This window comes from Lissotriton vulgaris, chromosome 8 (assembly GCF_964263255.1).
Source record: "Lissotriton vulgaris chromosome 8, aLisVul1.2, whole genome shotgun sequence".
Classification (NCBI taxonomy): Eukaryota; Metazoa; Chordata; class Amphibia; order Caudata; family Salamandridae; genus Lissotriton; species Lissotriton vulgaris.
The window spans coordinates 998194864-998209765 of NC_141696.1; positions in this window are offsets into that span (position 1 = coordinate 998194864).

Consider the following 14902-nt stretch of genomic DNA (forward strand, 5'->3'; position numbering starts at 1 on the left):
GACTAGTATAATTATCATGTGGAATATCACCTAAAGCAATGGGTTGATCAGAACCAGGTTTGAGAATCAAACCCATCCGGGCTTAATCCAACCAACCTAAAATATTTCTTCCTTTAAAAACAACATAGACTTTTGTGAAGATATATCTGCCAAGACATGAAATACAGGAGTGAAAGTAGCCTAGCATGTCTATATCTTTCTCACCAAATGCTTAGGTTTGACGTCAGATTTGCAAAGAACAATACTTTCCCCCCAATTTGCATAGAATGTGAGATCTGATAAAATGATGATAGGTGAACCAGAGTCAGCTTTGACTTGAAGTGAATTCTTACCAACAATTAGCTCACACCAAGGACCCTTAATTTTGGACACCTCAACAGAATCACATTCAATTGACAATAAGAGATCATTAAGTCTGGTTGAACAGGATTCTAAGTTCTCATTAAATTCTATATTGTTAACCCTAGTAATATTTTTTACGACCCCTGCAAATGGATGGAAAGTGTCCAATTTTCTTGCACGAAGAGCATTTTTTTCCAGATGCAGGACAATTAGGAGAATTACCAAGATGACCCCTTGAGCCACACCTATAGCAAATGATGGGTTTTTTAACTGATTGTCTGAAAGAATTATTAACAAGGTCCACAGAGCATGTAGTAGAAGAAGCATGAGAACCTTGATCAATCATGTGAATACAGGGTTGAGAAATGCTTTCTTGCAAAATGTTTGACGAATTTTTTGCACGTTCAATGCCTTCGGCGATATCTATTGTTTCAGACAGAGTAGGATTTTTACAACTTAGCAAGCGTTCTTGGATTTTTTTTTTAAAAACAGGCGAAAATAAATTGATCTCTGAAAGAAGCATCTGTGTTTGTACCAAATTCACAAGTAGAAGCCAAAATTCTGAGTTGGGCAATGTAGTCTTTCACACTCTCATCTATATTTCGTTTACGTTTGAAAAAATTGTGACGCTCCAAAACAATGCTAGGTTCATCGTTATATTGCTTATTGAGACGTGCAAGAGCTTCTTGGTAAACATTCCAATTGTCACCCGAGTCAGGAGGGTGAGGAAAAGAGATCACTGGAAGGTTCTCAAAAACTTGTTGAGCTGCAACACCTAGGCATCCATAGAGAATTGCAACCTTGCGAGCAGGCTCATATTTGGTGGCATCAATGGCTACCAAATAGTTTTCAAAACCTTTTAACCAGTTGCGCCATATAAGAAGAGGTTTACCCAGAGTTTGTAAAAATGGAGCTGATGTTTGAAATTGTTGTGAAGAGGCCATTACGATGAATAAAAGCTTGGAAATAAAAGAAAATGAACTGTTTTATGAAATAGCATGCCAAACGCTGTGATGTAATATGCAACATGTTGACAGCATTGAGAATTAAAAATATTAATTGAAAATAACGCTGAAATATGAAATTGAACAGTGTGCCTGTCACTGTGAAGAAAATGACGGACAGACAAAATGTGGTAGGCAAATTTATGAATTAACGTGCCTATCGCTGTGACGCACACTGCCAAGCACCATGAGCACTAATCATGATATGTGATGTAAAAAGCGTGCCTATCGCTGTGATGACGATGAAGAACAACAATAGGCTGCTTGAAAGTAGCATAAATAAAGTTTTGAAAAGTGCCTTAATGTTGAGGAAATGTGATAGGCAAGTTAGAAATAAAGCGTGCCTATCGCTGAAGATCGAGAAAAGCTTTGCGTTTATAAAGGCTTTTCTGTAACAACGAGGAAATGTGATAGACAAGTTAGAAGTAAAGCGTGCCTATCGCTGAATATCGTGAAAAGCTTCGCGTTTATAAAAGCTTTTCTTTAAAATGGCCGACCGACGCCGTTGCCAAGGTTACTGCAGTGCATAACTTTCATGGGTCGGTGGCCTTGTTTTACTCAACGGAGGCTGTGCTGTGACGTAGTGGACTGGAGCGTTGGATGCGCATGACTGGGATTTGAAGACCGCACTGTGCAGCGCGAGGTGCAGGGTACAGTCAAGCTGCCATGCACACCATGAACAGGGAAATAAGGTAAATACGACCTTAGATACGAAGACTTGAGACTGGATTTCAAGGCTGATCAGCAGCTGTTACATCTCTGCATTTTTGAGTAAGTTGCTGAAAGCGATCCGAGTAAGTTGCTGAAAGCAATCCGTTCGGGTCCTGGCAAGATCTTCGTTAACTGTGACAAGGCTTGAATCTTGGCGGTGGGTGTAGCGAAGATCCCTCTCGTCGCCAAGTTGTTGAATAAAGATGTACAGAAACAAGTTGAAGCAGGAACGTAGGTTTATTTCTGTAAGAGCTAACACCCACAACCAGAGCAGTTCAGTCGTGAAGAAGCCAACGTCCAGACTGACGTTCCAGGGAATCTTCACGACTGGAGGGCAGCATGCTAGACCACTGAAATGTCATGAGCATTAGAACAATGAGTCTCGTGAATCCACGCGACTCCTAACTAAACATGAAAGAAATACACTATTGTCATTATACAACACTCCTTCAATAAATCCAGTCCTCCATAAACCAAATACTAGACTTGAATAACAGCACAAACACAATAATTAACTGTACAATTTCCAGCACAAACAGTAAAAGTTCCCGATGAGCGAGCTTTCACCCGATGTTCTTCACCAGGGCCAGATATCAGGAGACACTTCACAAGATTACCAAAAGTATAATGGAATTTCCAGTATATGGTTGCAATGCAAGAAATCCTGAATGTAGAGAGCAATCCAGAGTACTTACTGCTGGAATTATAGACTTCCCAGGAATAGCCACAGAAATGAAATTATGACAGCATTAGGGTTCTCTCCTCATACTTAACACTTCTACCACCACAGAGTCCTCACCGATGACGTGTGATGATCCAACAAAGTTATTTTTGCCATGGGATGTGTAAAAAAAAAAACGCTGCCTCCATGCTCATGAGGTTGAGGACTCAAAACGCGATTGCACATTCCAGTCTACCGAACTGACATCACAAAGAAGTGCCGCTCGTCACGAGTGTATGCTTCAGGATGCGAGTCTTGACCACATAAAGATGATGACAGCTAGGGACTCTCAATCTAAGGGCTGCGTATGTTGTACAGGAACTCATGTAGCAGTTTCGAATGACGCATCGGATTGCGACGCTCTTTACTAGAGGAAAATGGCAATGACGTGCATGCAGAGGTATGGCATCAGAGCACCCGGCCCGCTAAGCAGCACACTGACCGTCACGCTCACTCGCTTGAGCCAAACAGCCTCGCATGTCAGAATCCTCATGTTTTTCTTTCAAAAATACAAAAAATGCCGCCATCATCCTTGCGCTAGTAAGGGTAAGCACAAAACCTACTCACAGCAGTTATGTCTTGCCATCAGCTACTCTCACTGGTATATGCATAGATTTCTCCCCATGTTCAGATCACAATGGCAATTCATCCACAGCGACGCATTAATATGGATCCCACTAAAAACATTAAAAGTCAAATCAGCATCTTCTCAAAGTGTTACCTTTCCAACACTAAAATGCAGGAGCAGGCTCTATGGTCACACGCCCCTTGCCTCACCAGTTCCTAAGTGCAAGTACAAGCCCTGGGATGGCCTGATGCCAAAAGAGTTTAATTTAGCAGCTGACCTCCCTATCTATTACACCCAATATGCTGGCTTGTGACAATGCCCTGGAATGGAGGCTGACAGATCCTTCATAACATAAACGCTTTAGGTTGATAAGCATATTACACAAGATGTTGTCTCCATTACCATGAATGATACCAGACCATGTAAATAACAGATCCACGCCCTGACAGTGGGCTAACCGATGGGGACGACACTAGAGGGCTGCAGAGCATTCTGTAGTGCTCAAAGTTTCTTCAGTAGTTCCCTCTTAGGTTTCCTTAAGATTTCTTCAGTAATTTACTCAATTCACATGGATGGTTCTTTCTTCAGATCGTCACCAGTGTCGTAACCAAAGTCTGGAAGCCGTGGAGTATATTATAGGTAGGTTTATCGGATCATAGTTTCAAGTGAGTAAGGTGATGGTTACTCTCCACCAGGAGCAGCAACCTGTTGATCAGCCCATAATCAAGTGAAACTCTAGCCCACCAACACTCTACATCCCACATCACTTTACACTCTGGCTGAGCAGCAGGGGCATGGAACTCTAGGGAGGATGCATAGCAACCTAAGCAAGCAACAACACAACTGATAGTTGTGGGTTACAGAAGCAGTCAGGTATCGTTTACTAAAGTTCAAATATACTATTCTATGTTCTGCATACCAAACTCTCAGTCCTTGGGCCTTTCGGTAGAACAATATGTATTATCCAAAACTACAGTTGTAAATAAAACAGACAATTAATATTTTCACACAGTCGCGACAGTCGGGAGTATAACCCAGCAAGCTAAACTCTCGCTGTAGAAACATACGACTAGTTGTATTTCACGAGTTGGAATCCTGATAAGGCCTACTCAGCCTACATTCCATTTGAGATCTAACAAGTACAAATAAATTGTAGTGTAGTACCGCTTCTTACATGCAGTGCTTAGAAACAGGAAAAGTGCCCCATGAAGCACTCTATGACAAACACATTATTTCCTTTAAACTCTAACCTCAACAGATCAGTTTTGTAACCGTGAATGGAAGCGAAAGAGGATCAGCGTGTTATGTGTTACCTTTTCTGTATCCCTATCTTGATTGATTTGATATTTCACATCTAACACATATTTTGCTTTTACTGATCATGTGGTTTCAGAACAGTGAATAGGGAAAACAGGAGGACTCAGTTTTCTCTACTATGGGTTGCCCCTGTGATGCTCCATCCTCTGTCCAGCAAAAAGCAGGCATCAATTGATGCATACATTGATGAATGTTTGTACACTCTCTTTCTTGTTGGCAGCTGCTTTAGAGTTCGTTTAAGAATCTGTTTAGTTCTGATATTCGGAGTTATGAGCCTGACAGAAAGTCCGGGTTCTGGTGCTTTTCATCTTGGCCTCCAGTTGCTGAATGCAGCTAAACAATCTGAGTGAAACTCTTTCAGCAAATGAGGAATAACCAGGGAAAAGGATGCAGTTGTTTCTGTTCTACTGGTGACGTTTCATTTCTGAAGGGAGCCTGAGCCCCGTGTTAAAAATGCAATCGATGTCAGTAAATCCCGAGAGGAGCAGGGTAGAAGCCAGATATATTCACCGTCATGGAGCTTAAATGGTGACCCCTGAAGGATGGGACCCCCGCACAGCCTGCGTTACGCCCCTGAGCTCATTAACCATGCTATACTCTTTTTATGGGGAGACAATAAGCCTTGGAAGATTCCATACACACATTAACCTTAAAACCACTTATTGGCTTTACATTTTGAGTCACTACATTTCCTACAGATGTTTTTTGGCTGCACACGAGTGTAATACTAATTAAGAAGGGTTGCCAGAAAGTTGATGCTTTCTCACGCCTATAACATCCCACGTCTCAAATACTTCGGCAAATAAATATTTCTGTGTGTTAGTTATATTCAAATGCATTAAGAGCGTGGCAGTCTGAGTGGAACAAGAACATTATAAACACTGGCCATTTGATGCACATGTATTCTGCCTCATTGCTGAACTGAGCGCCTGCTTTTATGCTCTTGGGGTGTATAAAGTGCATACTCATAACTCAAAATGTCTCTGCAAGTAAGACTAAAGACACATGTGGACTGTAAAAGTGACAAAAGGCTGGCATTCTCTAGCTCTGCGTGAATGGCACTGTGCTAACCGTATTCTTAAACATCTGTTAGAGAAACAGACATTTAAAATAAGCAAATTTAGAGTGCGGTGAAGTTGTAAAGTGCCCCATATAAAGGAACTGCTCTCCACCGAAACGTGGGAACTTACCATAATTCCCTGCTTTCTTTTTTGCATAATTAATGTGGCATTCTTATCCTGAAAGTGTATTATCTTGACATACTGTGTGCTCCCTTGTGTCTGGACAAAGCTATATCTTTCCAGAGAGTTATAACTAGAGTGAAACACATGCCAGTGGTTGCCTTTATTCATTCCAATGTTGTAAATTCCACAATTGCCCGTTTGTAATCAGACATCTGGCGTTGTCCGGTAAGCTTGACATAATAAGAATTGGAAAAGCCAATAGGTCTCACAAATGGGATCTACTGACTTTGCAAATGTCTTTTCGGAATGGGTATATCACTGGCATGATGCTGTGCAGCATGGCTGCATGTTGTTGTTGCAGTTTATGTCTTAAGTGTGACCGGTATGCCCAGGCAGGGGTCCCATGCTCATTATGCCATAGGACTTAAGCTATACATCACTGATGAGACCTAAGTAGATCGAAATTGATCCAGTTTTGAGTGATTGCCAGTGACTGAGATGAATCCAATTATTCCATCCACCATGTAGTTGGTGTTGTTTATACACTAAGTGAAATGGGTATTCCTAGATCGTTTTCCAATGCTCACTGTGGCATATCTCAAGCTATACCTCACTGATGAGGCCTAAGTGGAGTTGAAAGTGGTCTGGAGTTGCTTTGTCTCAATTCTAGAGGGGTTATCAGCTGGCAGTTTGCGATGACTGTTCCCATGAGGAGCATGGTCTGGACTGATTTTCATAAGGCAGACCTTTGTCTAGAGTAGCATGGTGGGTAAAAAAACTATGGACTGCAGTGAAGCCCAAAAGACTACCAGTGACTGAGATGAATTCATGCATGTCATCAAGCATGTTGTTGTTGTAGTTTATTGTAAAGAAAAAGGGTCTCCCTGCTACACAATAATTTACCCAAGGAAGGGATGAAATAATTGACAAAGAAAGAACTCATGCAAATAATGATTCTTATCACAAACTAGAAGCACATAATAGGACAATCAGAGTGAAGAAAAATACATCAAATAGAAAAATATGTTTTTTTATTGTTCTAATAAAAAATATGAAGATAACAATATGTCTAAAATATATTCTTTTTGTAAAAATGCATAGTCATAATTAGTTACACACAAAAAATTCATTCACAAATCTTACTCTCCAGCCTTCTCACAATCATACTATCACCCATCTCTCTTCAAACATACTATTGCACTTCTATCTTCCATACTGGTGAAATTAACAATCATTAGAAATAAATATATTACAGCAGACGTATTATTGAAACGATGATTACAAAATAGTGGCCTGACGTATATGTTGTTTATTATTCTATTCACATTTCGGCAAATAGCCTTCTTCAGGAAGTCACAAAATCAAAAATCCAATCTCTTATCTGTCTGGTTTGAAGCTCGAAATTCTTAGAGTAAAGGTAATCCATAGTATAGTTAATTATGCACCCCCATTCAAATTTAGATAGTACTCATAAGGTGGTCAGGATCACACTGACTCAAAGGCCATATGTTCTTTACTGAACATAGGTTCTAGTAATAATATACAGCAGAAATGTGTCCAAATTCAACTTGCAGATTAAAGATGAAAAGGTCCCAAGGAATCCCAAATATGGAACCTCGAACTTATGGCGATCGATATTTTCATAAAATGTTCAGCGTAACTTGACGATGGTAACTGCCAGACTGCTAAAATCCTGTGCCTGCCCAGATTACACGCACATGCCTGTTGATGAACGGGAGCCCCGTGTCTCGGCATGGAAGTACTCTGTCTAGTCTCAAGTTTAATTTATTTGATTTCGTTTTCTGCTGAGAACAACACATTTTTGAAACAGAACATTTGTTATAACAATATAAGTAAAAAGCATTCAATACAGATTTAAAAAATACTTTAAGAATGTAAACAGGTGATGACACACACATTCATCAGGGGGGAACTTCATAGTTTATGCAAGGAAATAGTTTGGAGATGGATTATCAGCTACATAGTGAAAAACCTAAAACACAACTTGTTGTTGCAGTAATAACAATTTGGGTGTCCCTTACTTACACTCAAGTGGGCAGCAAAAATAAATATTGTCCTGCACAGCTGAAACCTGAAACAAGTGGAGAAGAAAGTTCTGTGTGTATGCTTGAGACAAAGATAAAAATGCAAAAAGCAAAGTTCGAAGTTCCTTAATAAAGCAATACATATCCTTTATTCTTGTATCATGGTATATAACAACACTATTGCAAGATGAACTGAAAATGTTTAGTCCAATGAGTTAGCGTTAGAAATATCTGTTGACAGAACAACAGCCAAAGGGACTGCCCTCTAGACAGAAACTGACAACAGTTCTCTGCTCTGTTAAAGACTTGTCAAATCCAATACATAATTATGAGTTCTCATGTTAGTACACCTTTGACATGTTGTACCAGAGCATTATAATGACTATAATCAATGTTTCTCATAATTCTTTCTTTGTGAATGCTGGGGACATCAAGGGAGGTAGAAGTGTTTTCTCCTCTGCAACAAACAGAAAATGATTCCAAAACCCAAAGGCAGTTGCCCGTATAAGGACTAACATTAACTGCAGTCGTTCACTTTCAAATGTGGCACATTAAAATATTTTTCATAACAGCTAGAATCACGGGACAAGACAGAGTTTTTGCCACCATTATAGGCAACATAAATTTCGTATTTTGATATTGGCCATCTTGCATTTAGTAACATTTAGTTATTTAGTAGATTTTTATATAATTATTAAGACCAAGAACACAATTCTAAGGGTGTACTTTCGGAGATACATTTTGCAAAGTTCGATAAATATATCACTTCTGTGTGCAATTACGAACCATAGGAACCAATAGGGAAAAGCAGAAAAATGCATGAAAATTCAGGCAATGATTTCATGAAGTTCGTCTTCTCATTTTAGGCCGATGTCCAGACCAAGTCCAAAGTTCCAGCAGGAGAAGTTCGGGAGCATCCCGTATCGGCCGGGCACAGAGTACTGAGAGGATGGAAGCTGGTTTGCAAAGTCGAAGCGGGCCATTGAAAACCCACTGCACAGAGGGACTTACAGGTAGGTCTGGTGGGTCTCCATAGAGAGAGGAGGTTATAAGAGCCTGGGAACCACAGTAGCAGGGCTGGTTGGTCAGTGCTGGTGGGGCCGGGTGCAGAGTGAACAGGTCAGCCGGGCGTCATGCGTCTTGAGGTCCTTGAGGTCAGGAGCAAGAAACTTGGAGAGACGATGTCTGGACTATTGGGCCACTCATGAAGTGGGTCTCAGGCATCTTAACATCCCTTGACAGGTTCTTGCTTCTGGTGCTTTGGGAGTCCAGAGTGGACTCTTCTTCTTGGTGTTTGCAGTTGAGGTCTGGTAGCCCAAATATTGGTGCGCCGGGACTACGTTAGGTCCTGGTGTCTCCAAACTTAGTGGGGAGACAGATCTGACACTCAGGAGCATTTGCACTTTCTTTTGCTTTGGTGCTGCATCGAGGTCATTGGGGAGCAGCAAGTCAACAAACCAGACTTTACTGGATTGGTGCCGGAGGTGTAGGGGAATTATACCTTCACTTTAAGGGAGATTCCCTGCAATTTCTTGAAGGCTGGATGTGCTCCTGGGTTCTTAGAGTCCTCTCAGATATCAAGACGGCACAGCATCAGCGATTGTCAAGCCCTGGGAGCAGCAGACAGGGTTTGGCGCCTTTTTGTTCTGCAGCAGGGCTTCAGTTCTTCTGCAGCAGGGCTTCTTTGTTCTGGTCTTCTCCTGTCAGTGGGATCTGATATTCAGGTGTTAGGGTGCCACCTAAATACTACATTTTGGGGCATTGCCAGGGAGTCAGGTAGTAGCCAATGGAGTAGCTACCTTCAGAGTGTCTACACCCACAAGTGACCACTTCCTGTGGGAAGAGGCACTACTCTAGCCCTCATAGGATGTTTTCCCAACATCCAAAGATGGTGGGATTTAAGGAGAAGGGTTCACATTGCCTGCTCCACCCTAGGGGTGTTGTAGGCTTAGTGGGGACCATCCTCTTAATCTAACACATTTTTCTCACATTTCCCCCTGTTAATCAGGAAAGGGGGCTTGGTTTCCCCTACTATCTGGAGGTTCCTGGGTTGGATTTCAAAGGCAGCATCAACTTTGAAGCTTTCCTCCCAGGATGGCATCCTGTCCTGGAGGAGGTGTGAAGCACCTCTGCCCAGAGGGGACATTGCCTTTGACCTCTGAGAGCACTGGCTCTCACCCCATGAGGTCAGAAACATATCTGGTAGTGGCAGGCGGGCAAAAACAAGTCAGGAACCATACCAGTGATTGGCAGGTTTTTAGGGGACCCTCTGAAACGGTCTACTATTTGAATTTATTAATAGTCATCAGTGAGGATTTATTAAGACATGAAGTTTGGTCCAAACACATTAGAAATCAGTGAAGCCATCATAGAGCTGTGAAACTTGTGTTGACAAGTATCCAGCAAATGTACACTTCATGGCATCCCTGTGCACCTACAATATCTAAGAATAGACTGGACATTGTAGGGGCATGTGTGCTCATGTTGATATGCCCACAAATGGGATACAGTGGACCCTGCCTTGGGGCTAAAGGCCTGCAGTAGGGGTGACTTACCCATATCTTATCCAGTGTATAATGGGTATGGCACACATGGCTGTGTTGTCCATGTCGACGTTTTGGATTTCTCTGCACAAAGACATACAGCCTGCAATGGCTCTGGGGCAGCAATGAGTGATGCAGCCCCAGAGGACCCTCTTCAATACCCATGCCATAGGTACCAAGAGTACCATTTACTAGGGACTTAAAGGGGTAACTGAAGCTGTGCCAATCATGGTACAAGTTTTGGGAAAGAGATCTGGCACTGGGAATCTGGTTAACAGGGACCCAGTGCACTTTCAGTTCGAAATCACATCAGTCATCAGGCAAAACGTGAGGGCTAGCCATGTCAAAAGAGGCACTTTCCTACGCAATACTTGTTCACTTGGTCTACTTTTAGCCAGTTTGAGGGCTGCAGTGTAGGCTTACATGGCATCCTGCTTAGAATGTTTGTGGGTCATAGTGTATGCTTGCATGGCATATTGTCTAGCATGTTTGTGGGCCCCAACTTATGCTTGCATGGCATACTCTCTAAAAGGCTAATGAATCAATCAATCAATCAATCACAGACATTTATAGAGCGCACTACTTACCCGGAGGGTCTCAAGGCGCATGGGGGGGGGGGTGTGCTGCTACTGCTCGAATAGCCAGGTCTTGAGCTTCTTCCTGAAGGAGAGGAGGTCTTGGGTCAGGCGCAGGTCAGTCGGGAGGGAGCTCCAGGTCTTGGCGGCCAGGTAGGAGAAGGACCTTCCTCCTGTTGTCGTTCTTCGGATGCGGGGGATGGCGGCGAGGGCGTGGCCGGCTGATCGGAGATGACGTTTGGGAGCGTAGAAGTTGATGCGGTTGTTGAGGCAGGTCGGGCCTTGATCGTGCAGGGCTTTGTGTGCGTGGGTGAGGAGACGGAAGGTGATTCTTTTGTTGACGGGGAGCCAATGCAGGTCTCTCAGATGTCCGGAGATGTGGCTGTGTCGTGGGATGTCGAGGATGAGTCTGGCTGAGGCCTTCTGGATCCGCTGGAGTCTCTTCTGGAGCTTGGCGGTGGTTCCGGCGTAGAGGGCGTTGCCGTAGTCCAGTCGGCTGGTGACGAGGTCCTGGGTGACCGTCTTCCTGGTCTCGGTGGGGATCCACCGGAAGATCTTCTGTAGCATGCGCAGGATGTTGAAGCATGACGAGGAGACGGCGTTGACTTGTCTGGTCATAGTGAGGGAGGAGTCCAAGATGAAGCCCAGGTTGCGTGCGTGGTCTGTCGGTTTGGGTGCGGTGCCCAGGGCGGGGGGCCACAAGGAGTCGTCCCAGGCGGAGGGCGAGGAACCCAGGATGAGGACTTCCGTCTTGTCTGAGTTCAGTTTCAGGCGGCTGGTCGTCATCCACTCGGCTACGTCTTTCATCCCTTCGTGAAGGATGGCTCTGGCGGCGGCGGGGTCGTTGGTCAGGGAGAGGATCAGCTGGGTGTCGTCAGCGTAGGAGATGATGTTGAGGTTGTGTTGGTGTGCGATGGCCGCGAGGGGGCTCATGTAGACGTTGAAGAGGGTGGGGCTCAGTGAGGATCCTTGAGGGACGCCGCAGATGACTTCGGTGGCCTCTGACTTGTACGGTGGTAGACGGACTCTCTGTGTTCTTCCGTCGAGGAAGGAGATGATCCATTCCATTGCCTTTTCCTGGATTCCGACGTAGCTGAGGCGCTGCACTAGGGTGCGGTGGCAGACAGTGTCGAATGCCGCGGAGAGGTCTAGGAGGATGAGGGCCGCTGTTTCTCCGTTGTCCATCAGGGCTCGGATGTCATCGGTGGCAGCGATGAGGGCGGTCTCGGTGCTGTGGTTGGCTCGGAAGCCAGACTGTGAGGGGTCGAGGGATCCATTCGTCTCGAGGAAGGCGGCCAGCTGTTTGTTGACTGTCTTCTCGATGACTTTGGCTGGGAACGGGAGGAGCGAGATGGGGCGGTAATTCTTGAGTTCGGTGGGGTCCGCTGTAGGTTTCTTTAGTAGGGTGCTGAGTTCGGCGTGCTTCCAGCTCTCCGGGAAGGTGGCGGTGTCGAAGGAGGTGTTGATGATGTCCCGCAGGTGGGGTGCGATGACAGCGTCGGCCTTGTTGAAGACGTGGTGAGGGCAGGGGTCGGTCGGAGATCCGGAGTGGATGGAGTTCATCATGCGGACGGTGTCTTCGGTGCTGATCGTAGTCCAGGCGCGGAGGGTGGTGGTGGGGGGCGGTGGTTCGGTCGTGGCATGCATCGGTTGAGTGCTGAAGCTGTTGTGTATGTCCGCGATCTTGTTGTGGAAGTAGGAGGCGAGGGAATTGCAGAGGTCTTGCGATGGGGTGATGTCGTTGTTTCCGGCGTTGGGGTTGGAGAGCTCTTTCACGATGTTGAAGAGTTCCTTGCAATTGTGTGCGTTGTTGTCCAGCCGGTCCTTGAATGCGGTTTTCTTGGTGGCGCGGATCAGTTGGTGGTGCTTCCCGGTGGCAAGCTTGAGGGCGGTCATGTTGTCCAGTGTTGGTTCCCTTCTCCAGGCTTTCTCGAGGGCTCGGCAATTCTTCTTGGAGCTCTTGAGTTCGTCGGTGAACCATGGGGCCTTCTTGCTGCCGGGTCTGCTGGGCGGGGTCCTCAGTGGGGCGAGTTCGTCCGCGCAGTTGCTGATCCACTTCGTGAGGTTGTCGGCGGCCTGGCTGGGGTTCGCTGAGCTGGCGGGAGGGTGCTGGCTCAGGGAAGCGGCGAGCTGGTCGGCTGTGATCTTGTTCCAGCTTCTTCGAGCAACCTGTTGCTGGTGGTGGTGGATCGTCGTTTTTCTGAAGGTGAAGTGGACGCAGCTGTGGTCCGTCCAGTGGAGTCCAGTGGCGTGGCTGAAGGTGATGTCTTTGCTGGATGAGAAGACGGCGTCGAGTGTGTGTCCGGCGAGGTGGGTGGGGGTGGACACCAGCTGCTTGAGTCCGAGGTTGGCGAGGTTGTCGAGCAGGGTGATGGTGTTGCGGTCGTTGTTGTTCTCCAGGTGGAAGTTGATGTCCCCCAGGAGGATGTAGTCAGCGGAGGGGAGGGCATGCGGGCTGACGAAGTCGGGGATGTCCTCGCTGAATTGTGTGCGTGGTCCCGGGCGTCGGTAGATCAGGGTGCCTCTGAGGGTGGTGTTCTGGTCGGTGCGGATCGGGAAGTGCAGGTGTTCGGCGGTTGTCAGGGTGTCGTCGGTGTTGGTCGTGATGTGGATGGTGTCCCTGTGGATGATGTCGATGCCTCCTCCCGTCTGTTTGACGCGGTCTCTTCGGGTGATCTTGTATCCCTCTGGGATGGCGATGGCGATGTCGGGTGCTGAGGAGTCGTTCATCCAGGTTTCCGTGAGGAAGGCAACGTCAGGAGCTGTGGTGTCGAGGAGGTTCCAGAGTTCGATGGCGTGCCTGTGGACGGAGCGGGTGTTGAGCAGGATGCACTTGAGGTGGTTGCTGCTGGTGTTCGGTTTGGCGGGTGCTGGTGCGGGGCAGGTCCGGATGCAGGTGAACTTGCAGGCGTGGCAGCTGAAGGGTCCGTGGGTGCGCCTCGGAGTGGCTCGGTAGCATCCAGGGAATACCGCCGGTGTTGAGTGCGATGAGGTCGGTGGCGTCGTAGGACAGTCGGGTCGTCTTCCGTCGGTGGGGGCCAGGGGTCCTGGTGCTGGGCGCGGTCCAGGCGCGGACGGGCGCAGATGGGCTTACCTTTGGTGCGCCTTCGGTGCACAATCGGCGCGCCCGCTGCGCGTGACCGCTGCGCGTTCGCACGGTTGCCATATATGGCGAAGTGCGAGGGAGGGCGGAGCAGCTGGGAGGCGGGAGCGGGGAGGGCACAGAAAGAAAAGGGGGCGTGGTTAGCGGCGGTGGTGGGGAGCGGGGAGGGAGGAGACCGGGGGGAGCGAGAAACAGGGGGACAGGCGAAAAATACAGTAAGCACAATACAAATGAACAAAATATAACTTAACAGGCAGAGGGGCACACAGCAAGAGAACGGGGTACAGGAGCCTGCAGATCAGGCGAGCACAGCGCTAGACCGCAGGAGACCACGCCGCTCGGTGGCAGGGGGCGTGGTCACACGGCGGCGGCAGGGGCAGCGAGGCAGGCGGGAGGCACACGCAGCAGCTGGTGGCCGTGCGGCGCGGGGGGTGTCCTAAACTAGGTCACAATGTGTATGCGTGTATGGCATACTCCCTAGCATGTCTGTGGGTACCAGCGTATGTTTGCGTGGCATACTGCTGAACATGTTGGTAGGTTCCAGCATATACTTGCATGGCATATTGTCTAACTTGTTTGTGGGTCCTCCCATATGCTTGCATGGCACACTGTTTAGCAGGTTTGCTGGTCCAGGCATAAGGTTGGACAGCATACTGCCTAGCATATCTGTGGGTCCCAGTTCATGATTGCATGTCATACTGCTGAGCATGTTTGTAGGTCCTAGCGTATGCGTGCATGATAAACTGCCTAGTATGTTTGTGGGTCCCAGTATATGCTTTTGTGCCACAC